This window comes from Silene latifolia, unplaced genomic scaffold (assembly GCF_048544455.1).
Source record: "Silene latifolia isolate original U9 population unplaced genomic scaffold, ASM4854445v1 scaffold_106, whole genome shotgun sequence".
NCBI classification, from domain to species: Eukaryota; Viridiplantae; Streptophyta; class Magnoliopsida; order Caryophyllales; family Caryophyllaceae; genus Silene; species Silene latifolia.
The window spans coordinates 2,371,218-2,397,866 of NW_027413125.1; the positions used below are offsets into that span (position 1 = coordinate 2,371,218).

At 35.5% G+C, this 26,649-nt stretch overlaps 1 long non-coding RNA gene across 1 annotated transcript; it reads right to left on the bottom strand.

Annotated features, from left to right (window-relative positions):
- Positions 1–18,233: 18,233 nt before the first annotated feature.
- LOC141637424 (uncharacterized) lies at positions 18,234–19,362 on the bottom strand. The gene is made up of 3 exons (XR_012541786.1): positions 19,287–19,362; positions 19,131–19,191; positions 18,234–18,317 (listed from the first exon to the last, which is right to left on the bottom strand). It is a non-coding gene; the product is annotated as an uncharacterized LOC141637424 (long non-coding RNA).
- Positions 19,363–26,649: the final 7,287 nt, after the last annotated feature.

A 26,649-nucleotide genomic window follows, 5' to 3' on the forward strand; every position in this document is an offset into this window, starting at 1 on the left:
TACTTGATCCTTTTGGGGATTTTATCATTTTGTCTAGATTATTTTTCCACTAAATCGAATCATATGAGATATGAAATGGTAAGGGTACCATGGTTGTAATTTTTCACAAGAAACAAATGCTCATTTTTCCCTTGCAATTATCACGTGCACGACGGGTTTGCGGCTCATGAAGCTGTCTTTCTAAAATACAAGTTTATTTCTAGAAGACAGAGTGGGAGAAATTATTCAAGAGCCACAAAGAATGTTATATCGCAAGAAACTGGTCTTTCTTGACTACATGAGACGTTTTGTGTAAGACATTGTTTCTTCAAAACCTAGGAGGTTAAATTCGTCACTTGTTAAAAATGATGAATTCGTGCTACTCTTAAGAAAGTAAAGAGCTTATAACTTACAAAAGAAATTGTTTGATTCAAGTTGATTACTTCTAGAAAGTAATGAACATATGACTTACATAAGAGTGTTTAAGTCACAACTCAATACAAGGCTTAGAGCCATGAAAATCCGAAACAAAAAGGCTTGATTAGTGACAAAGGGTTTTGAACTAATAAAGAGATATTTCAAAGCAAGATTGGTTGCAAAGGGTTTTGCACTAATTGAAATGCTTAAGTCTATTTGGATCTTCTTGGGGATTATATATCATTATGAGATATATAGCGAGTGAATCTAAAACCCACTTCTTCAATAGAAGGAATGTATTCAATACATGTCATGAGTTTTAGTAGATTCTTGCAATCCTAAGATAATGTGAAACTTAAGAGAGGGTCTTAAGTAGGACATCAATGAGTTAGAATCAACATTTTGATCATGTGATAAAACATTTCTCGATAAGTCGAGAAGTTGTGTTTATACATGGAGTTTAGTGGGAGTTACAGAATTTTTAATTAGTCCGATATGTGGATGACATATTGATCATTGAGAATGATTTAAGACTTTTGGAGTATTATAATACATCTTTATTATCCGGATTTATGAAGATAAATCCACATGATATTAGCGTCAATAAGAAGTCTTATGTTGATAAGATTCATGACTAGTTCAATTAATTTGAACATATTTGATTGATTCCATTTGCTTCCGCTGCCGGATCAATTAAATGAGTAATGATGTATAACACTTCATATGCTTTGAGTATGATGAATTGTTTTCAAAATCGAATTTAAGTAATCTTTACCAAGTAAGCTATAAAGATTACCCTTAAGTGCATGCAGAAGCATTAAGGAAGTAAAGCAAAGTGTTTATGATGCAATTTTGTGTAAGGGTGTTACACAAGTGACAATTGACAATTGAGGTTGCGCATGGTTTCCGACAAAACCATAATCAAAACATATTAGGATGGTTAAGATACCATTGCGGCTATGTTAATTAAGAAGTAGATTTTCTAGAATCGTTCTAGGCAATAAAGAACAATGAGAGATATTTATAACGGAAATTGAGTACACTTGCAATCATGAGATGTGCAAGAGGATGAGTCCCGCACACTGTGAAAACAGTGGGAGCTATTCTTAGGCTAGAGGACCTATGTCTTGATTGGATCTCGACACGTACTCAGAAAGTTTTGTGATGGAAATGTATACTGATGTAAAATAACTTAGACGAATTAGATTGAACAGTTCGATCGTCTGTTCAGGATAAAAAACGTGACAATCTGACAGTTTGTTTGTCTGTTCGTCTAAGTATTTTAGGATTAACGCAGCGGAATTTAACTGAACTTGTTGTAAAACGTAAAAAGTAACAAAGTAACCGGGATAGTATGGTGAATCTCGCTCTCCGCCTCGCAAGGTACGAACTCGAAACACTCAAATGATCAACCTCGCAAAGAAGATCTGAAAGCCAAAACTCGCAAGCTTTAAAACTCGATTGTTCTCACACAGGGAACGTTTTTTTTATTAAACTCATAATCTGAAAAATAGGGTTACAAGAGGCCCTATTTATACTCCTACTTAGCTTGACTAATAAGCTATCTTTCCTAATTCTAATCGAGGTCACAATTTGACTCGAGTCCTAATTCCTCAGCTTGTAATCCAAGCTATCTTCCCCTTTCCTAAACTAACTAGGAAAGTTATTCCCCTTTCCTAAACTAACTAGGAAAGTTATTAAAATACTAATATTAGAATACAATCAGATTTTAGGGTATTCTAATCAAACTAGGATTAGGAAATAACAAGTTTTCCTAACTTGACTAGAATTAGGATATAAGCTAACCTTTCCTAATCTTATTCGAAATTAAATAAGCTAAACTAATTCCACACGATTTAGGAAACTAAGATAATCCTATTTGAACACAAAATACTTATTACCTAATATAATTAAACTAGGATATGACTCCTTTTGGTAAGAAGTCTCGACATCACTACCTTGGATGCCAAGTAAACACGTGAACTTGCCCGAATAATACTTGAGCCTTCCGAAGCAGTCTGTCGAGTGTTCAATAATTTTCATTTAAATAATCCTTTCCAATACTTCGTTTTACACATTGCTCCTCTGCATCATTCTCCCTTTCTTCAAAAAAGAATCGACCCGATTCTTGGACCATCGGCCTCCCGGATCAAATATGAACCATCCCATCTTAATCATGATAGTAGTGATTCTTATGCAGCTTATATGACTCTTTCTTTTGTTCTTAAACCTAGTCCCCTTGAACCATCGGTTTCTGTGTCTTCTTCTTTTGTAGATTTTAAACAATCTTTGCTTGTGCCTTGTGAACCATATTTTCTTGTGCCTTCCACCCCACCTCCCTCCTTGCACAAGTCTCGACCTCTTATAGTGAACTATTTTAGCGACCCAACAAATCGGACCTGACAATTCCCTCACCATAGCAGCATTCTCTTCTATTGTATAATCAACCGTGCATACAAACTTGTATTGATAAGACGACTTTTGGATCATCACATCCATATCCCTGATTCGTGCCAAATAAGAAACCAGTGAAAAGTTATACTCAACATACTTCTCTTTGCCTCCTATAATTACTTCTAAGGAATAATCAATGTCGTCCTTCAAATCGTCACAAATTGACTCCTCTTCTTCATGAATTCCTTTAAAAGATTCAAACTTTTGTTCTTTAATTGGATCCAATGGCTTGAAAACATATGTGACAACCTCGTCTTCCTTACCTTCATAATCATCAAAGATAGGTGGTAAATCAAGATTGAAGAACGAATCACCTTCATCTAATGACTTGACAATGTAAGTAACAATCTCGTCTGCCTTCTTTTCTTCATCACTCGGAATCAGACAGTCTTCTGGAATGTTCGTTTGGACAAGGTCAGGCGTCTCTACAATTTGACAGTCGTCTGGACTGTTCTCTGACGTCTCTCCATCCTTTTCCGCTTCTTCTTCATGAATATAATTAAAAGGTTCAATCTTTATCTCTTCTTCCATCGATCCACAAGATTGATTAAGTTCACGCTCCCACTTCTCGTATTTGGATGATAGCTTATCAATTCTCCTTGTTATGTCCTCCCATAACAATTCTTCCTCATATTCCTCCAACATCTTCAATGCTTGCCTGAGTTTTTTTCGAGACATGGTAGCGCTGGTAACAAACGATAAAAAACCCTAGGACCGTCTTGGATTTAAGGAAATCAAGAGCCGAAGCTCTGATACCAATTTGATGTAAAATAACTCAGACGAATTAGATTGAACAGTTCGATCGTCTGTTCAGGATGAAAAACGTGACAATCTGACAGTTTGTTTGTCTGTTCGTCTAAGTATTTTAGGATTAACGCAGCAGAATTTAACTGAACTTGTTGTAAAACGTAAAAAGTAACAAAGTAACCGGGATAGTATGGTGAATCTCGCTCTCCGCCTCGCAAGGTACGAACTCGAAACACTCAAATGATCAACCTCGCAAAGAAGATCTGAAAGCCAAAACTCGCAAGCTTTAAAACTCGATTGTTCTCACACAGGGAACGTTTTTTTTTATTAAACTCATAATCTGAAAAATAGGGTTACAAGAGGCCCTATTTATACTCCTACTTAGCTTGACTAATAAGCTATCTTTCCTAATTCTAATCGAGGTCACAATTTGACTCGAGTCCTAATTCCTCAGCTTGTAATCCAAGCTATCTTCCCCTTTCCTAAACTAACTAGGAAAGTTATTCCCCTTTCCTAAACTAACTAGGAAAGTTATTAAAATACTAATATTAGAATACAATCAGATTTTAGGGTATTCTAATCAAACTAGGATTAGGAAATAACAAGTTTTCCTAACTTGACTAGAATTAGGATATAAGCTAACCTTTCCTAATCTTATTCGAAATTAAATAAGCTAAACTAATTCCACACGATTTAGGAAACTAAGATAATCCTATTTGAACACAAAATACTTATTACCTAATATAATTAAACTAGGATATGACTCCTTTTGGTAAGAAGTCTCGACATCACTACCTTGGATGCCAAGTAAACACGTGAACTTGTCTGAATAATACTTGAGCCTTCTGAACAGTCCTGTCGAGTGTTCAATAATTTTCATTTCGACAGAATCCTTTCCAATACTTCGTTTTACACATTGCTCCTGCATCATATACATTACAAAGGAAAACGAGTATGTAGTAAGGTTGAGTAAGGTACAAGAAGTTGATAAAACCTACTAACCAAAGCCTTCTCAAAGGCTAAACATGATGAGTCATGTCATTTCAATTGAATTGAAATTAACAACTACATGCAAGATCAAATTAGATTATAGAATATGAAATAGTAATCAGGCATTGACTATTCATATGTGATAATCGCATTTGTCGTTCGAGTTTTTCTTTAAAAACTCCTTTTATACTTTGTTACATCCAAACGGGTTGTAGTGACAATTGAACCCCGTTAAAGTGAACACGGATTAACATTGTATTCGCCCATAGTCACTTGTATGAGGTGACGTCTCGAAGTGACTAGAGTGTGATGCGATTGATGGCAAGTTCAAATGCCATAGAGTCATGTGAGATGACTAGTCGATCACATAGCAGATGTTAGGAACTTTTGTCGGGCCTAATGACCGCTTATAGAGTTCTGGCAAATTTATATAGCCTGGTCGTGGCGAGAGCTGCTATAGTATTCAAATCAGTCGATTCTTTTGACTAAAGACTATTCACCTAAGATGGCTCGGTTTCAGATTAACTTTGATTTGTGTTACTACGACCTTCGTAAATGGGGTCAAATGGGCATATTTTGGGTTATGATGGCTGTGGCTTGTCGAAGGGAATGAGTGCGATAGGAATTGTCCATCCCCTTGTCAGGGTTAAAACAATATCTCAGGGCCACTCGAGGAGTAATGAACTGGAAATGCGTGGCCACGCTCGGAAGGTATCTATGATAGATAAATCCGGTCAATCAGTTATTCTCCAGATCGAGGAAACCACTCTCGATATGATCACTTGCAAGTATGACCTGAAAGACACCTTGCATTGAGTGGGAGATAGTAATAGGACAAGAGAATTGGTGACGCACACTTGTCGAGGACAAGTGGGAGATTGTTGGGAAATGTGTCCTCAACAATAGTGCGATCACATGATTTAAATATCATTATTAAATCTCATTTTAAGAATACATGTGGGATGTAATATTTTACAGTCAACTGGTCCACACATATCGGTAATGATTGGCTGACTAGAGTTTGACATTACTGTCGTGCGACGGTGGTGATCAGTTGATCCCCTTAGGTCATACCTATAGGGAAATACTCTTAATTGATTATTTAATTAATCGTATACCGATACGAGTTAATTAAATTGCTTAAAATTGACGGATGATTTTGTGAGTATAATTTACGTATCTTATTGTAAATATGATTAAATGAGATACGGTCTGAGTAATCGAATTGTATCATTGCTCAGATGAAATTATTGTTTAAGGAAACAATTGAATTGAATGAATTATTATAAATACAATTTATTGTGATTTATAAATTGGTAAAATATTTTGGTACAAGTAATTATGAATTACTAAGTCGATTTTTGTATATGACGTATTTTTATTAATACGTTGATTTTTAATATGATAAAAATATATTGCATTGTAACATGTCATGTAACATGTAACATGTGACAAAATTGACAAATGACAAAATATAAAATGGACTTTCCATTTTATAAGTGCCGAAATATTAAGAGGGAGTTAGTGGAAAAATTATGTTGATTATTTTAATAAGAGAAAAACATAATTATTAAAGCCTAATCTCTAGCCATGTAAGCCTACAAGCTTTTGAGAAGAGCAAAAACTAAAGGCATTGGGCATGCTACCCAAGGCCATATTTTCGGCCACCCTAAGGAAAGAAAAGGAGTTTTTCTTTTTCCAATTCATTCATTCATAGAATACAATAATTTTCTAGTGTAAGAAAATTAATATCCTCTCTACATCTTATGAGATTTCTAGAGAAATAAATCACAAAATCCTCTTCTCTCTCAACCGAAATATATGAGAGAACAAAAATATTTTGTGTCAATATTTTTAAGCAAGACTAATTTTAATACTAGATCATATTATTTTAGTCTTTAAGATGTATTCCTTGGGTATATACTTTTGGGAGGGATTCTACATTTGAGTCCTTGTTCTTCCATTTGGAGAGCTCAAGAACAAGTGAGTAGGTGAACTCACTTGTGCCCATAAATCCGAAAATCACATGGTGAGATATAGATTTTTCCATCTCTTTAATTAATGTTTGCATGCATAAGACCTTTATTAATTTTATGACAAATTAATTTCGACATATAAGAGTATGTTAGTATGTATATGAATCTACATTTCCTTCAGTGTAAGCCATTTGCCCTTGTTCATTAGTCCTTGTGACTCGTTGTGTTAAACAATTGTACTTGTTCACTTGTCCATGTGACTCGTTGAGTGAACCATTTGTCTTCCTTCATTAGTCCTTGTGACTCGTTGTGTAAACCATTTGTCCTTGTTCTTTAGTCCTTGTGACTCGTTGTGTTAAAATAATTGTACTTGTTCACTAGTCCAAGTGACTCGTTGTGTGAACTATTTGTCCTTATTCATTAGGCCTTGTGACTCGTTGTGTGAACAATTTATCCTTGTTTATTAGTAAATGTGACTCGTTGTATGAACCATTTGTCCTTGTTCAATAGTCTTTGTGACTCGTTGTGTTAAACAATTGTAATTGTTCATTAGTCCTTGTGACTCGTTGTGTGAACCGTTTGTCCTTGTTCATTAGTCCTTGTGACTCGTTGTGTAAAACAATTGTACTTGCTCATTAATCCATTTGACTCGTTGGGTGAACCGTTTGTCCTCGTTCATTAGTCCTTGTGACTCGTTGTGTAAACTATTTGTCCTTGTTCATTAGGTCTTGTCACTCGTTGTGTTAAACAATTATACTTGTTCTTTAGTCCAAGTGACTCGTTGTGTGAACTATTTGACCTTGTTCATTAGTCCTTGTGACTCGTTATGTTAAACAATTATACTTGTTCATTAGTCCAAGTGCCTCGTGTGAACCATTTGTCCATGTTCATTAGTCCTTGTGACATGTTGTGTAAACCATTTGTCCTTGTTCATTAGTCCTTGTGACTTGTTGTGTTAAACAATTGTACTTGTTCACTTGTCCATGTGACTCGTTGGGTGAACCATTTGTCCTCGTTCATTAGTCCTTGTGACTCGTTGTGTAAACCATTTGTCCTTGTTCTTTAGTCCTTGTGACTCGTTGTGTTAAAATAATTGTACTTGTTCACTAGTCCATGTGACTTGTTGTGTGAACTATTTGTCCTTGTTCATTAGCCCTTGTGACTCGTTGTGTGAACAATTTATCCTTGTTTATTAGTAAATGTGACTCGTTGTGTGAACCATTTGTCCTTGTTCATTAGTCTTCGTGACTCGTTATGTTAAGCAATTGTAATTGTTCATTAGTCCATGTGACTCGTTGTGTGAACCATTTGTCCTTGTTCATTAGTCCTTGTGACTCGTTGTGTTAAACAATTGTACTTGTTCATTAGTCCATGTGACTCGTTGTGTGAACCATTTGTCCTTGTTCATTAGTCTTTGTGACTCGTTGTGTAAACCATTTATCCTTGTTCATTAGTCCTTGTGCTCGTTGTGTTAATGAAGCAAAAATAGCAACAACACCAAGCTCCATTTTCCACGGTTTTGGCCATCTCTTAAAATGAGGTCCAATGCCAATTCCGTCTAAGAACACATGCCATTTTCCGGCCTAAGACTCTTCTATGATGAGTTTAGAGCCTTTTTGCCTAGGATATTAAGTCTTGAAGAGGATTAAATCTGGTGCTAAAGAGAACAAACAGCCGGGTGGTCCAATGGGCACGGTTTTGGAGAGAAGCACAACCATCGCTTTCAAGCTTTCTTCTTTTGTCTAGGCAAGCTTTAAGGGACCTTTTGCTGCAATTTTGGGTCTTATACTCCTTATGGACGAGCCCCACCAGCTGCCCAAGAAGTCTTTATAAGATAAATAAGTGAAGCATGCCAAAGGAAGCTTGTACAATTACCAACAATCCTCTTTATTTTCATTTGTCTTGTAGCCTTTTGTTTTCTGATTTGTGTAGGGCTTTGAGCCGTTTTTCTTGGAGTATTAGGAGGCTCTTTTGAGCCCTTAGATGCTACTTTAGATGAATGGCTAGGATTGCAACAAGGACTCTATTTAAGGAGCTCTTTTCTCATTGTAAAAATCAGATTTGAGTGAATTAAAATATGAGTTTGAAACTGAAGTTTTCAATCAATTTTCTTCTTGCTTAGTGCAGAAAACCCCTCATTACTTAGTGTTTGAGGCGGGATTAAGCTCTTGCTTCGTGATCTTGAGTTTAATTCCAAGGCTTAAACCTGCTTCGTGATCTAGTTTAAGTCATATCTCGGTTACTTGTTCTTGTTTTCGTGTCAAAACAGTCCCAAAGTTTCTGTTTTGTTGCCTTAAGTCATTGTGGGAATTGTTATTTGAATGTTTAGTTCATAAGCATTTAAGTTACAATCTTATTTCCATTGTTTTCTTTCAAAGTTATCAAGCTAATTAGGATCTTATATTCGTCCAAAACAGGCTGTTTCGTGCCTTGCTTTGGTTGAATCGTTTATTAGCTTCTAAATCTGTCCTTATATAGTTTGTTAGTCCTTAAAACAGTTCATCTAAGTGTCCAAATCGAGTCCTTTGTTGAGTCTAATTCTGTCCAAGTTAGTTCTTGTTTTCGAGTCTTATTTGTCCCAAAATCAAGTCCTAGTAGTTTTACTCCAAATTGGTTATCAGAGCTTTGATTAACAACAAAGAGCCTTTCTTTTTGAGTTCATTATACCTTAACCACATCAAAAACACAAAAAACAACCATGAGTGAGGAAAGGCTTGCTGGAATTGAAACACAAGTTACTCAACTTTCTGAAAAATGTGATTTGTTGCTAGATTCTTTCAATGTTATCATGGCTAATGTTCCAACACCACCAAGAAGAGGACAACCACCTAGAGGCAGGGGTAGAGGCCGTGGCCTCATGGGAGGAGGACGAGCTCATGGTGGCCGTGAGGAAGAGGAGCTTTCAGATTCGGAGGAATCCATGGCCGAGGCCTTTCATGGAGAGCCCAACAAAGACTTAAAGGTAGAGATTCCTGATTTTCATGGTAGTTTAAACCCCGAGGATTTGTTAGATTGGTTTAGGACCATTGAAAGAGTCTTTGAGTTTAAAGGTTATTCCGATAGCAAAGCTTTTAAAGTTGCAATCTTGAAACTCAAAGGTTATGCCTCCCTTTGGTATGAGAACTTAAAAAATCAGAGAAGAAGGGATGGTAAGGAACCTATTAAGTCTTGGTTAAAACTGAAAAAGAAGCTTAATGAGAAGTTTATACCTAAAGAGTACACTCAAGACATTTTCATTAAGCTCACACAACTTAAACAAGACCAACAACCACTTGAGTCATATCTTAGAGACTTTGAACAACTTACCTTGCAATGTGAACTCAATGAAAAGCCCGAACAAAAGATTGCTAGATTTGTTGAAGGTTTAGATACTAAGATTGCTCATAGGGTTAGAATGCAACAAGTATGGTCCTTTGATGAAGCCGTTAATTTGGCTTTAAGGGTTGAGAAATTGGGAAAGGGGAGAGCTGCCACCACAAAAAAAGCCGCCAAAACAGCCCCCTACTCCACCCAAACCGAGACCAAGGTTGATGAACCAACCCCTCAAAACAAAACACCTACTCTTGACAAAGACAAGGCACCCATGATTCCAACCAAAAGCACCACATCTCTGAAAAAATGTTACCAATGTCAAGGGTTCGGTCACTATGCTAAAGAGTGTCCAACCAAGAGAGCCCTTAGCACATTTGAGGTAGTTCATTGGGGTGAGGATGAGATCCTTGTTTGTGATGATAGTAAGGAAGAAACGGTGCAAGAGGAGGCTGCCATGGTTGTAGAACCGGATGAGGGAGTGAGTTTGGTCATTTGGAGAGCATTGAGTACCCAACCTATGGAAGTAAACCAAAGACAACAACTCTTTAGGTCTAGGTGCACCATTCAAGGGAAAGTTTGCAACCTTATCATTGATGGAGGAAGTTGTACTAATGTGGCTTCTAATACTCTCATTGACAAGCTCTCTTTGCCTACACAAGATCATCCTAATCCTTACAAGTTGAGGTGGCTCAACAAAGGGGCTGAAATTAAGGTGGATAAGCAATGCCTAGTGTCTTTCTCCATTGGCAAGAACTATGTTGATGAGGTTCTTTGTGATGTTCTACCTATGGATGCTTGCCATCTTTTACTTGGAAGGCCATGGGAGTTTGATAAAGATTCAATGCATAATGGTCAAGACAACACCTATACTTTCAAGCTTGGTTCAAAGAAAGTTGTGCTAGCACCCCTACCACCCGAGTCCTTGTTTGAACCACCCAAGAAAGTATTATTGATCAATGAAGACAAGGTGAGTCAAGGGGAGGACGGCATGGGGACTGACCATGTTGTCCATGCCAAAGATGAGTTCAAGGAGCCAAGGGTTCAAGCATTACTCAAATGGAAAGATCAAACCGAGGGTTTCTTTGAAGGCTTGCAATGTGAGCCTACTTCATTTCCTAATCCAAGTTTAACTAACTCATTTGAATTCAAGTGCAAGGCTAGTGAAGGCAATGGCCACGGCAATGAGGCTGCCCAAGTGCAAAATTTCGAACCAATTGTTGAGGAATGGAAAGGAGTCAAGAAACGAGTTGAAAGAGATCCTCTCATCCATGCTAAGGCCATGAAATGCAAGGAAATGTCTATGGCTCCTAAGCAAGCTCGCATATTCAGGCCCGGGGACCTTGTGTGGGTTAAAATCAACAAGCAAAGAGTCCTTGAGAAAGGAAAAAACAAGTCCATAGCAAGTGAAGAAGGTCCTTTCAAAGTCATCAAGCAAATTGGGTTCAACAAGTACAAAGTTGATCTCTTGGGAATTCATGTAACATTTGATGTTGGGGACTTGAGTCCAAGCTATGTGGAGAATGAGGATGATGATTTCCAGGACTTGAGGGCAAGTCCTTTTGAAGAGGGAGAGATTGAAGCAAAAATAGCAACAACACCAAGCTCCATTTTCCACGGTTTTGGGCCATCTCTTAAAATGAGGTCCAATGCCAATTCCGTCTAAGAACACATGCCATTTTCCGGCCTAAGACTCTTCTATGATGAGTTTAGAGCCTTTTTGCCTAGGATATTAAGTCTTGAAGAGGATTAAATCTGGTGCTAAAGAGAACAAACAGCCGGGTGGTCCAATGGGCACGGTTTTGGAGAGAAGCACAACCATCGCTTTCAAGCTTTCTTCTTTTGTCTAGGCAAGCTTTAAGGGACCTTTTGCTGCAATTTTGGGTCTTATACTCCTTATGGACGAGCCCCACCAGCTGCCCAAGAAGTCTTTATAAGATAAATAAGTGAAGCATGCCAAAGGAAGCTTGTACAATTACCAACAATCCTCTTTATTTTCATTTGTCTTGTAGCCTTTTGTTTTCTGATTTGTGTAGGGCTTTGAGCCGTTTTTCTTGGAGTATTAGGAGGCTCTTTTGAGCCCTTAGATGCTACTTTAGATGAATGGCTAGGATTGCAACAAGGACTCTATTTAAGGAGCTCTTTTCTCATAGTAAAAATCAGATTTGAGTGAATTAAAATATGAGTTTGAAACTGAAGTTTTCAATCAATTTTCTTCTTGCTTAGTGCAGAAAACCCCTCATTACTTAGTGTTTGAGGCGGGATTAAGCTCTTGCTTCGTGATCTTGAGTTTAATTCCAAGGCTTAAACCTGCTTCGTGATCTAGTTTAAGTCATATCTCGGTTACTTGTTCTTGTTTTCGTGTCAAAACAGTCCCAAAGTTTCTGTTTTGTTGCCTTAAGTCATTGTGGGAATTGTTATTTGAATGTTTAGTTCATAAGCATTTAAGTTACAATCTTATTTCCATTGTTTTCTTTCAAAGTTATCAAGCTAATTAGGATCTTATATTCGTCCAAAACAGGCTGTTTCGTGCCTTGCTTTGGTTGAATCGTTTATTAGCTTCTAAATCTGTCCTTATATAGTTTGTTAGTCCTTAAAACAGTCCATCTAAGTGTCCAAATCGAGTCCTTTGTTGAGTCTAATTCTGTCCAAGTTAGTTCTTGTTTTCGAGTCTTATTTGTCCCAAAATCAAGTCCTAGTAGTTTTACTCCAGTTAACCATTTGTCGTTGTTCATTAGGTCTTGTCACTCGTTGTGTTAAACAATTATACTTGTTCTTTAGTCCAAGTGACTCGTTGTGTGAACTATTTGTCCTTGTTCATTAGTCCTTATGACTCGTTGTGTTAAACAATTATACTTGTTCATTAGTCCAAGTGCCTCGTTTGAACCATTTGTCCATGTTCATTAGTCCTTGTGACATGTTGTGTAAACCATTTGTCCTTGTTCATTAGTCCTTGTCACTTTTTGTGTTAAACAATTGTACTTGTTCACTTGTCCATGTGACTCGTTGGGTGAACCATTTGTCTGAAAAAAAAGTAGATCTATATACACTAACATACTCATATATGTCTTAATTAATTTGTCATAAAATTAAAAATGGATTTTATGCATGCAAACAATATAATAAAATAGAGGAGAAATCATGTTCTTACATTGGTGATTTCGGTTTTATGGGCACAAAAGAAATCTCCTTTTCTTTTGTTCTTGTGCTATCCTAAGATGGAAGAACCAAGATCCAAGTGTAGGATCTCTCCTTAGGATTAATACCCAAAGCTTTCTCTTAATTAAGATTAATATTATGAGAACTAGTACAATATTAATCTAAAAAAAATTGACCCAAAAATATTATAATACACTTAATATTTTCGGTTTATAGAGAGAAGAAGAAGAGATTTATTTTTCTCTCTAGAATACTAATTTTTGGATGAGTGATGGAATGAATTGTGTTACACAACATTTTGTATATTATTAGGTAAAATTATGAAAAAACCATGATGGTTTTTGCCTTCTCAAAACCGGGTGGAATGGGGGCTTTTTGGGGAGCCAATGCATGCAATTGTTGCTCTTAACAATAAACATTAGGTTTGCATGGCTAAATAGTAGGTAATCATTGTGTTTCCATTATCTTAATCAAACACAATATTAGCCTATTTCTTCCCTAATTTTCGCACACATGGATAACAAGTAATCCATTTTATTTTTGTCAATTGTCAATATGTCACATGTCATATGTCACATAAATTTGTCATGCAATTTTTAACATATTAAAAATCAACGTATTAAAAATACGTCACATACAAAAATCGACTTAGTAATTTCATAATTACTTGTACCAAAATATTTTACCATTTATAAATCACAACAGATTGTATTTATAATAATTCATTCAATTCCGATTGTTTCTTTAAACAATAATTTCATCCGAGTAATGATACAATTCGATTACTCAGATCGTATCTCATTTAATCATATTTCAATATGATACGTCAATTTTACTTCCAAAATTGTCCGTCAATTTTCAAATAATTTAATTAACTCGTAACGTTATACGATCAATTAAATAATCAATTAAGAGTGTTGCCCTATAGGTATGACCTAGGGGGTCAATTGATCACCACCGTCGCACGACAGTAATGTCAAACTCTAGTCAGCCAATCATTACCGATATATGTTGACCAGTTGTGAGAACAATATTACTTCCCAATTGTATTCTTTATAATGAGATTTAAACATGTGATCATCATGATCAACAGTCGTGATCGCATTATTGTCGGAGGACACATATTCCAACAATCTCCCACTTGTCCTCGACAAGTGTGCGTCACCAATTCTCTTGTCCTATTACTATCTCCCACTCAATGTAAGGTGTCTTTCAGGTCGTACTTGCAAGTGATCATATCGAGAGTGGTTTCCTCGATCTGGAGAATAACTGATTGACCGGACTTATCTATCATAGATACTTTCCGAGCGTGGCCACGCATTTCCAGTTCATTACTCCTCGAGTGGCCCTGAGATATTGTTTTAACCCTGACTAGGGGTGGACAATTCCTATCGCACTCATTCCCTTCGACTAGCCACAACCATCATAACCCAAAATATGCCCATTTGACCCCATTTACGAAGGTCGTAGTAACACAAATCAAAGTTAATCTGAAACTGTGCCATCTTAGGTGAATAGTCTTTAGTCAAAAGAATCGACTCATTCGAGTACTATAGTAGCTCTCGCCACGACCAGGCTATATAAATTTGCCAGAACTCTATAAGCGGTCATTAGGCCCGACAAAAAGTTCCTAACAGTCTGCCTATGTGATCGACTAGTCATCTCACATGACTCTATGGCACTTGAACTTGCCATCAATCGCATCACACTCTAGTCACTTCGAGACGTCACCTCATACAAGTAACTATGGGCAAATACAATGTTAATCCATGTTCACTTTAACGGGGTTCAATTGTCTCTACAACCCGTTTGGATATAACAATGTACAAGGTGAGTTAATAATAACTCAAACGACAAATGTCGACATCACACTCGGGTAGTCAATATCATATTACAACCTTGTGATGTATATCGTCGATGTAAACACTTATTGATTGCAATAGAAGTTTAACATCCCATGTGTCCATGTGTTCAAACTTCTTACACTTGCAATCTCCTTTACATTCATGTTCTCTCTCATAACATGAATCTTACCAAGTACACATCAAGGTTCCCGACCTTGGTTTCGGTTCTTTAACTTGAAAGAACTTTCTTATCGACTATCACATAACGACCGAATTTGTGATGAATGATATGACTTGTACTGATCAAGTATTCCATCCACACACAATGCACTAGGTATATGTTTTGTAGAATCTTGTAACAATTGACAAGATTATTAGCTTAGCACTTCTCACAAGTCCTAGCTTAACTAGGAAAGATTATTTTTGAATAACCTCTTATTCAACCAAGCATCTTTCCAAAACTTCTCATTTCTCTTTCTAGGCTTGAAAGAATTGGGATTCTCATAAATCCTTATATGTGCTCGGATTTTCTATAATATGTGCAACCTCTTGACACACAATGGAACATTCCGTCAAACACTGAAATCGCTCATCGGATTCTACTTGAGAATTCATGACGTTTCTATTATGGCTTACCATCCATCATCATGCTCTTATGTGTGACACCCTCATTTTTAGCGTTAAATAAACACATAAATTCTACAGAAAAACTGACAGGATATGTTTGTAATTGGTTCAACTAGATAAAACCTGTAATTTTAAAAACTTTTCTAAACCATTCACAAACATTTCCAAATGAAGAGTGCCAAAACCTGCAAATAGTAACAAAATAATTTACATAACACTGCTAAAGTCGCGAGAATAAAGTGATACAAACCAAAGTAAAAGAGGGAGACATATGTCCCTCCAAAATATAAACACAACCATATATTTAAAGGTTTACTACAAAATATAACCAAACTAGGTCCAAGGTTCTTTTGCTCACTAGCTCGTCCGTGTACCCCTGATGCAGGAGCATACTCGGACAAAAAAAGAAGCACGAGTTACTTGGTGAACAAGCAAGGGAGCTGGATTAATTGGCATGGAAGTAACACGAATTCTAAGTCCGAGCTGTGGAGACACGGTTTCCTAAACCGTGTAGAGTTAATTTTAGCTTATTTTATTTAATTTCGAATAAGATTAGGAAAGGTTAGCTTATCCTAATTCTAGTCATATTAGGAAAACTTGTTATTTCCTAATCCTAGTTTAATTAGAATACCCTAAATCTGATTGTATTTTAATTATTATTAGTTTAATAATTTTTCTAGTTAGTTTAGGGAAGGAGTAGATAGCTTGAGGAGAAAGCTAAGGAATTAGATCTCGAGTCAGATTTCTGACGTCGAGTAGGATTAGGAAAGATACCTTATTAGTCAAGCTAGGTAGAAGTATAAATAGGACTTCATTGTAACCTTATTTTTCAGATTATGAGATTAATAAAAAAACGTTCCCTGTGTGAGAACAATCGAGTTTTAAAGCTTGCGAGTTTTGGCTTTTAGATCTTCTTTGCGAGGTTGATCATTTGAGTGTTTCGAGTTCGTACCTTGCGAGGCGGAGAGCGAGATTCACCATACTATCCCGATTACTTTGTTACTTTTTACGTTTTACAACAGTTTTAGTTAAATTCCGCTGCGTTAATCCTAAAATACTTAGACGAACAGACCAACAAACTGTCAGATTTACCCGATTTTATCCTATTCTGCATCCGAACAGCCCGTCTATCTGTTCAACCTAATTCGTCCAAGTTATTTTACATCAACCCCATCTAAACATCATCAACCTGTCAATCGCATTTTATACAAACACGAAAGCCACAATTCAGTGGGGAGTAACTTCGAGTCCTCCCAGCCACGAAATGTCATATTTAATGTAACATGTAAACAACATCATAAATAATTTAGTTACCGAGTATTCTAACATATGAACACTAAACTGGCCAAATTAAACTACCATGTGAAACATATAACAAACAGTAATCCAAACTTTATCAATTGTAACCGGCTTGCATCTCACCTATTAAAATTCATAAAATCACCATACAAGAAAGGGCAATATATCAAAGACAGGCATAAGTTCTTAGCACGGTCAATAGTCACTCTGTAACTCGAGTCTATACCACGAGGTAGGGAAGGTAATCGAACCGGTATCTTGGCTCAGAGGTTCTATCAAAACATGGCCAAGACACAACACAACCCTAGTCCTAAATCTGCGCAGACCTAGACATGCGGATACACACCACCGCACCCAAGACCCACAATTTTATAAAACCATGTGAGTACCCTAAGGAGTCCACCAAAGGGTTGGCTAGTACTTAAGCTGACCACTTACTCTCAAAATAAGTAACGAGGTCATGCCCCAACTTGGATATAAACCCACCAAGTCAGGAACACAAAGGCTATTAAGCAGTGAACATATACTCGTCAAAGACTATAAAGACCTATCTATGACAAATACAACAACCTGCAAGAAGTATTCAATACCAATTCCATTTCAAGCAATATTAACAATATTAAAGGTTTCAGGAAATCTAGGGCCGTTTTTACAATATTAGAAACCATTCAAATCAACCAACAACACATGTGAATTAAAAACATAATAAATGGCCTAAAACAAGAATAAGGCCAATTATCCAATTCACACAACAATTTCATCCAACCGAATTTTTACCCGTAACCCCAGCCCTGCGACAGGTACGGGTTCAATCACGGCTGACCAATCACACAATTGACTGACATCGATTCAGTCAAAGGGACTAAGGGCTCAATTTTCGGCATAATCATCCAAACATTGCAATTATCGCTATAAAATTCATTTCAAGCATATTCATTACAATTTCATATCATAACCTCTCCTAACATGTGCAAACTACCAATATAAAAATAATTTTACCATCAACATTATATTTACTACTAACATTATTCATTTCATAAGATTACCCATATGTTACTTATACTAAATATAACATTAATAAACCCGAAACGACGAACAACGCATGAAAAATCGCGAAAACAAGCAACGGGCCGACCCGGGCCAACCCAGGGCTGCCGTGGGCCTGCATGGGCCTGCCGGGCCTGCTGGGCCAATTGGGCCGCCACCCCAATCCCTCCGTTTCTCCGTTTTTGTTCATTTTAACATCGTTTTAAGCATCAATTAATCATTCCCATTTCATTTCCATACTAACATGTGAACTTAAACTTACAAAAGACATGAATTTAACCCATATAATCATGTGAAATAAACCACTCAAATAACATTCACAAAATCATACAAAAAGCAAAGAATGTGACATTTATTCGTCGAGTAACTCGAAATATGTTACCTTAAACTAGCGAAGAGACAAGCAATAAACTTGAGAAAGCTTCTAAAACCCAAAATTACTCTTCATCTTCAACCACATATGAGTCACCTAAAATAATTATGTGAAAGGACGATATTAACTAATTATCGTTATATAAAATATGAGACGGAAATTAATTTAATTATATCTTAAATAAACCAAACTAGCGTCAAAACAATTTATAGGTACGGCCCAAACTCGCGACTTAGCCAGGCCACTGCCTAGGCCACGGCCAGGCCACTGCTAGGCCAACCTTATAATAGTCACTCTCGTCCCAATAATTAATTCAATCTCAACTCTCTACCCCATCTCTCTCATTACTCCGTCCTACTCATTACTCCGTCTCATAAAATAATACTCCATAGTAACCAGATTTCCATCTCAATTTCAATATCGATATTGTCAAATATTCCATTAAAGGAATTGCTCAACATTTAGAGTATAACTCTAAGCTACTCACCCACGAGTCAAGGTGAAAGGAAACGACAATGATTACACAAATACTAAAGCATAGCTCAACATATAATCCAACCTCAATTCAAATATTGGTAGTAGTTACCAAATATAATAACCACTCTGATCTCTTCATATAACAAAATCAAAACCATGTAGTTAACTAGCGCCAATGTAACATGCCACTCGCCCACCATAATCATTACCATTATCAATTCCACCGCATGATTAATTAGTAAACAAGTAACTCATACGCATAAACGGATTCTAACCAAAATCATCTGATTGCTAACCCAACTAATATGTACCGTAATTCACGCATCTTAAATAATCAACCCAAAACTTAACCCATCTCATAAATAACTTACTTAACAATAGAAAATATAATATCTAGTATTATAAATAATTCGAGTAACCTATCACCGTTACCTTTAACTCTCGAATTCCCGAGTAAAAACGTCCAAAGCACGAGCCTTTCTTCAGTCTTCAACTAAAAAGGAGGAAAAACGAGTTAATTAAGACAAGAAATCGAGTTGTCATTTAAGACGGTATTTTCGAACTTCTACAAAATAGAAGATTTCTTACCTTAAAAGAACGAGGAAAGGACGAGGAAGCTAATGGTACAAAAATAATGGAGTTTGGTTGAGAAATAAGGGAGAGATCTTGGTTTTGAAGGGACGAAAAATGGCGGTACGGAGCTGCTTGTGTTTCGTTGTTGTTGCTCTTGTTTCACGCAGGAAAGACAAAAGAAGAAGAGGAAAGAAGGGATAAGAAGGGATAAGAAGGGGGTGCGTGAGAAAAAGAGGGAGCAGCTAGCTAGCTAGCTATTTATTATACGTACGTTTCTTCATCGTTAAGAAATTTCGCTAGTTTTTAAAACCGTCTCGAGTTAATAAAATCGGTTTTAGTAAAAGTTTCAGTAATAAAACGGAGTCAATAATAAATAAATTTAATGAGTGAAAATATAATAAACTCAGCCAGCTAACGGAAATAATAGGAATTCGATTCGAAACGGAGTTATTAACGATTTTTACTAAATTAGCGGAGTTTAACGAAATTTGATAACTTAGCAAAATAACTCAAAATAGCTAATTGGATGACTTTTCCTAAATCCGTTTTGAATCCACTAAGGGCCGACTTTCATAAAGGACTCGTAAAAGGAACATAATTTATTAACGATTATTAAAATTTAACGTAACGAATTATAATAAAATTAATTAATTAGCTGAGAAAATAAATATATAAATCGTTAACCAACGTAATTAAATACAAAGTAGCAATTAAAATAATTTTATCCAACTTAATAAAATACGGGGTGTTACATTATGCATATGATTCATAATTGGACATGTACATGATTATTCTAATGGCGGAAACATTAGTTACTAATAATCATGAGATCAACCGTTCATAGGTTCAATGAACGACCATGACTGCTAATGGTAATTCCATTTTCATCTACATGAATAACCTTTGTGAATGTTGATACGATGTGTATCTCTTAATACTAATCCAACATCCCTTGATGTAATTGGATTCATCATAGTCCATTTTCATCCAGAATTGAAAACTCAAAAGCTTCTTTATGAAAGAAGGTATTAGCTCGTCATTCTTTAATGAGTGATGAGTTGTAAACATTCAAAGGATGATAGCTCCCACTAAATTCCATGTCTTCACATGAGAATTTCCTAACTCCCACTCAATTCTACACATTTCGAAATTGGCTTCTCAATCGAAATTTATCAAGAATTGAAATATAAATTACATTGCCAAGTTGTTAGGATAAAACCATATATGTTCCCATCATATCCTTTCAAAATACCTATTTTTAAGTGGTCTCATCTTAACCTTACGGAAAGAGATTTTAAATCTCCAACACACTCATGTCATAATGATGTGTAGCAATGTCATTATTCAAATATAAATAATATCCAGAATACGTCCTTCGCAAATACCCTTTTGGAAGGAGGTTTAACCATTTCATAATGAGGTTAAGCAATGACATTTGTGTGGTTAAAACTTTGGCCATTGAAGATATCGGTATATCAATCTATGCAACTCGATCATAACTAGTATGTAACTTTGATTTATTTAGGCTCTTAAGTAAATCTCAAGGTTGAAACTATTGGTCAAATATTTCATAAACTTAGTCAAAAAAACTTGTTAAGACTTTACATTAGTCATTTTTCTTCCAAAACTTTCTTTTGGTCTCCTCGTGTAGTTATCTTGAGAATATACTCTTATGATTACTTCACTTGGTCTCTTTAGTCATATAGAGCTAACATGAGACTATAGATCTCATCTATTCGGCATACTATGTAAATAGTTATACCTCATTCAAATCATTCTCTCTTGCGTAGATCTTCATTTACACAAGTACACAATTTTATGTTTGCCTTGTGTGTTGTGTCCTCATTTTTCTCCCACTCTATCTTTAGAATAAATACACTATAGATTCAAAGATAGCATATGAGACACAAATTAATGATGTTGAAGTATAAGGAGAACTATCTCATAGATAGACAAATAGTTATTGATTTCATATGTGTACTTGGTGATTGACATTCCTTTAAGAGAGTTCATAGACTCAAAATCGCTTTATAAATGATCATACACACGCCTTAAGCATGTGGACATATAATGAAACCCGTCATTATGTTTGTCTATTAGATCACTTTAAGTGAATAATCTTATGTTTCAAGATGCAAGCATTTAAAGATGAATTTTAGAACATAAAAGGATAAATGATAAAACGGGTGACTTGGGTTGCAAACCAAGTCACCATTATCCAAAATACAACTCATTATCCAAAATACTTTTCCATGTCGAACACGGAAACTTAAAGTTCTAAAATCCAAATCATAACTTAAAATAAGACAATGAAAAGCAAAGCTCCATAAAAGCTATCCCTAGCTTCTCGATGGTTTCTTATGCTTGCTTTTCCTTTCCCTTGTCTTTGCTTGGTGGAGGCCCTATTTACAATAAAAAGGGAGATACATTATCACAACTTTGCATCATATTACCATAGTTGAATTAGAAACATAAAAGAAGGATAGTCATTTACCTCTTTGGAGTAATCTTTCCACTTTGATATCACCAAGGTATTTGGAACAATTTCTTTTCCAATGTCCCATACCATTACAATAATGGCATTTGTCAAGAGGACCCTTCTTGATCTTTGAGGTGCTAGCTTCACAAGTCTTAGCTTTGGTGAAAGTGGGAGCTAGCTTCTTGCCCTTTCTCCCATTCTTCTTGAACTTCCCCTTACTCTTAGTGCTTATGTTAAGCACATCCTTGGGAGGGTTCACATTTAACCCCATGTCCCTCTCGGCTTGCACAAGTAACTTGTGCAACTCCTCAAGAGACACGTCCTTGTCTTGCATGTTAAAATTCACCCGGAATTGCACATATGCCTTGACTTTGGACAAGGAGTGTAGAATCCTATCTACGATGAGTTCTTTGGGGATTTCAACCTTTTGAATTTTCAAGGTCTCGACAAGCTCCAATAGTTTGAGCACATGAGGGCTAACCTTTTGGCCCTCTTTGAAGTCGAGATCAAAGAATGCCGCGGCCGCCTCATATTGGACGATCCGCGGAGTTTGTGAAAACATGGTCACAAGTTTGGAGTAAATCTCATTAGCATTGCCCATTTTAAAGGCTCTCCTTTGGAGGTCCGCCTCCATCGCAAATATCAAGACATTTTTCATTGCGGCGGACTCCTTTTGGTAAGCCTCATATGCTTCCCTAGTGGCCGCGGTGGACCTAGTGGAGGGTTCGGGTGGAGAGGCCTCGGTAAGGTAACGAAGCTTGTCGTCACCTTCGGCGGCTAATTTGAGTTGGGCATCCCAATCGGAGAAATTTGACCCATTCTTTTCAAGTTTACATCGATCCATAAAGGATCGGAGCCAAGATGAACTAGCGAGAGGTGTGGCATTAGGAGTTGGTGTTGGTGTTGCCATTTGTTATGAAAAAGAAGTGGTCTACAAAACAAAATATAAGGAGTAAAACAAATGTCGTTTTAATAATAATACTTGTAAAAATGTATGATTTAAACAAGTTTTATGCATTTTTCTAGTGACCTCTACCTAACTAGATAAATGATTCCAAGACCCAAATTCATATCGACTTAGGCACGGTATGGCCGATGAAACCTTTATCAATATAACTCGGTGGATTAACGTTTTAATCGATTCTACTTTTAGAACTCTTGGTCGATAAAATTACTCTAATAATTATCTATAGCCCGGAACACATGCAACTACGGTCGCGAATACTTCCGTTGAGCTCAATCCAAATTTCGAATAAATGTGTCCATGATCCAAATCCACATCAACTTGGGCACGGTATGGCCGATGAAACCCTCATTAACATGAACTCGCTGGATTAACACTCATCACCCACTTCTCCTACGTAACAAGGTTTGTACCCCGGTAGGGCCGAGTGCACTCCCTCGCGAAATAGGTTTTCATGGTTTCTACTATTTGGTAAGGCTATGTCTCAATTGATTGTTTTAGCGAGAGGTCATGTCAATTTATTATCTATCACGTTTTAAGTGAACTAAAGCGGTGAACTACGATAATTCTAATTGACACGGTCGATAAACTCGATAAAGAAGGATGCATGTTTTAGTTATGGCGATTTAGCGATGCATGTGACATAAAATAAAATGCAAGCATAAAGATAAATAAATCCTAGCATGGCCTTTCCTAAAATAGAAAAACTATTTAACTATTACATATTCGGAAACCAACTCCATTGGTCCCTGGAACTTCGGTTGTGGCACGCATCTCGAGGTAACACCGTCTTTATGTATTGCCATTCTTGAAGAAATCCGTCTTTGGGAACTCCGGAATGAATAAAATTACATAATAAATTACATAATTTCCTATTATACATTTGTAACTAAAATAAAATAAATCTATTAAATTAAAAAACGGTGATATGAGATCACAATAAAATTACAACCGAATCGATATTCTCATACATTTCGGGAAATACCAATTAAAATCTAAGGCCATACTAAGTAAAATTACATAATTCAAAAATTACATAAATTAAAATTATGACAATCATAAAGAAAATGCAGCATTATAATATGTATGAACATGCTCAATTTTATGCTAAATCGCCTTTAATTAGCCAATATCGTATATTACTCGGTTTTTACGGATTTGCGTGATTTCATCATTTTTATAATCACAAAATACATAAACTCATATTTATGCATAAGTTAATTACCCTAACCTCTTAGGACTCAAAATTTAGTCTTCACTAATAATTTGACCATAATTAACCCATATTTTATAAAATTGTTCATAAATGGACCGAAAATTACAAAAATAAGCTATAAACTTCAAATAAATCACAAAATTTCAAATAAATTCAAAATTTGAAATTTAAACTTATGAACATTCTGGAAAAATACCATGACACTCATAATGTTCAAAAAACTAGGTTAAAAATTTCGAAATTTTTTTCCGGAAAAACAATGTTGCGGTTTATCGATTTTTAATAAAATAATCATAAAAACATGGAAAAATTATATTCATTAACTTTTCAATTTTAGATCTGAAAAAGATAATAAAAGGCAACATTGGACGTTTTTCCTAAGTCATAGATTATGTTTTATTAATTTTTCACTAATAATGTCACTATTTATGCTATTTTTCTTCAAAAATCCATAAATCATGCAAAAAGACTTCTTTATAGCCAATTATTTTACACACATCTTGTTAAATTGCATGAGACAACATATTAATTTTCTATGACCAGATTCGAAATTTAACTCATATTAACCTATTTTTCACCTAAATCCTGATTTAATAATGAAAAATCCATTTTTCGAGCATAACAAGTCCAAAAATTATGAAAATTTACAGGTTATCTCAAAATAATATATGTGACAACATATCCAAAAATCAACTGAAAATTCGAAGTATAGCTAATTTTAGACCAAAAATGACATTTTTACTCATAAAATCATATTTAAATGCCATTAATGTATAATATGAACAATAAAAATCCGTAAAATTAACCAAAATATCCTAAAACATTTTAGGACCAGAAATATTAACATGCATGAATTAATTTCGTGATATATCATAATAACACAAATTTTACAAGTTTTATTTGTTATTCTTATAACTCGGAAAAACTTTTAACCGATTAGCATACAAACAACCGTGGCTCTTGATACCGATTGAAGGAAAAGTAGATCTATATACACTAACATAATCATATATGTCTTAATTAATTTGTCATAAAATTAAAAATGGATTTTATGCATGCAAACAATATAATAAAATAGAGGAGAAATCATGTTCTTACATTGGTGATTTCGGTTTTATGAGCACAAAAGAAATCTCCTTTTCTTTTGTTCTTGTGCTATCCTAAGATGGAAGAACCAAGATCCAAGTGTAGGATCTCTCCTTAGGATTAATACCCAAAGCTTTCTCTTAATTAAGATTAATATTAAGAGAACTAGTACAATATTAATCTAAAAAAAATTGACCCAAAAATATTATAATACACTTAATATTTTCGGTTTATAGAGAGAAGAAGAAGAGATTTATTTTTCTCTCTAGAATACTAATTTTTGGATGAGTGATGGAATGAATTGTGTTACACAACATTTTGTATATTATTAGGTAAAATTATGAAAAAACCATGATGGTTTTTGCCTTCTCAAAACCGGGTGGAAGGGGGGCTTTTTGGGGAGCCAATGCATGCAATTGTTGCTCTTAACAATAAACATTAGGTTTGCATGGCTAAATAGTAGGTAATCATTATGTTTCCATTATCTTAATCAAACACAATATTAGCCTATTTCTTACCCTAATTTCGGCACACATGGATAACAAGTAATCCATTTTATTTTTGTCAATTGTCAATATGTCACATGTCATATGTCACATAAATTTGTCATGCAATTTTTAACATATTAAAAATCAACGTATTAAAAATACGTCACATACAAAAATCGACTTAGTAATTAAAAATACGTCATATTAAAAATACGTCATATTAAAAATACGTCACATTAAAAATACCATTTATAAATCACAACAGATTGTATTTATAATAATTCATTCAATTCCGATTGTTTCTTTAAACAATAATTTCATCCGAGTAATGATACAATTCGATTACTCAGATCGTATCTCATTTAATCATATTTCAATATGATACGTAAATTTTACTTCCAAAATTGTCCGTCAATTTTCAAATAATTTAATTAACTCGTAACGTTATACGATCAATTAAATAATCAATTAAGAGTGTTGCCCTATAGGTATGACCTAGGGGTCAACTGATCACCACCGTCGATCGCACGGTAATGTCAAACTCTAGTCACCAATCATTACCGATATATGTTGACCAGTTGACAAGAATAACAATATTTCTTCCCAATTGTATTCTTTATAATGAGATTTAAACATGTGATCATCATGATCAACAGTCGTGATCGCATTATTGTCGGAGGACACATATTCCAACATTGTCCTCGTTCATTAGTCCTTGTGACTCGTTGTGTAAACCATTTGTCCTTGTTCTTTAGTCCTTGTGACTCGTTGTGTTAAAATAATTGTACTTGTTCACTAGTCCATGTGACTCGTTTTGTGAACTATTTGTCCTTGTTCATTAGCCCTTGTGACTCGTTGTGTGAACAATTTATCCTTGTTTATTAGTAAATGTGACTCGTTGTGTGAACCATTTGTCCTTGTTCATTAGTCTTCGTGGCTCGTTATGTAAAACAATTGTAATTGTTCATTAGTCCATGTGACTCGTTGTGTGAACTATTTGTCCTTGTTCATTAGTTTTCGTGACTCGTTATGTTAAACAGTTTTAATTGTCCATTAGTCCATGTGACTCATTGTGTGAACCATTTGTCCTTGTTCATTAGTCCTTGTGACTCGTTGTGTTAAAAAATTATACTTGTTCATTAGTC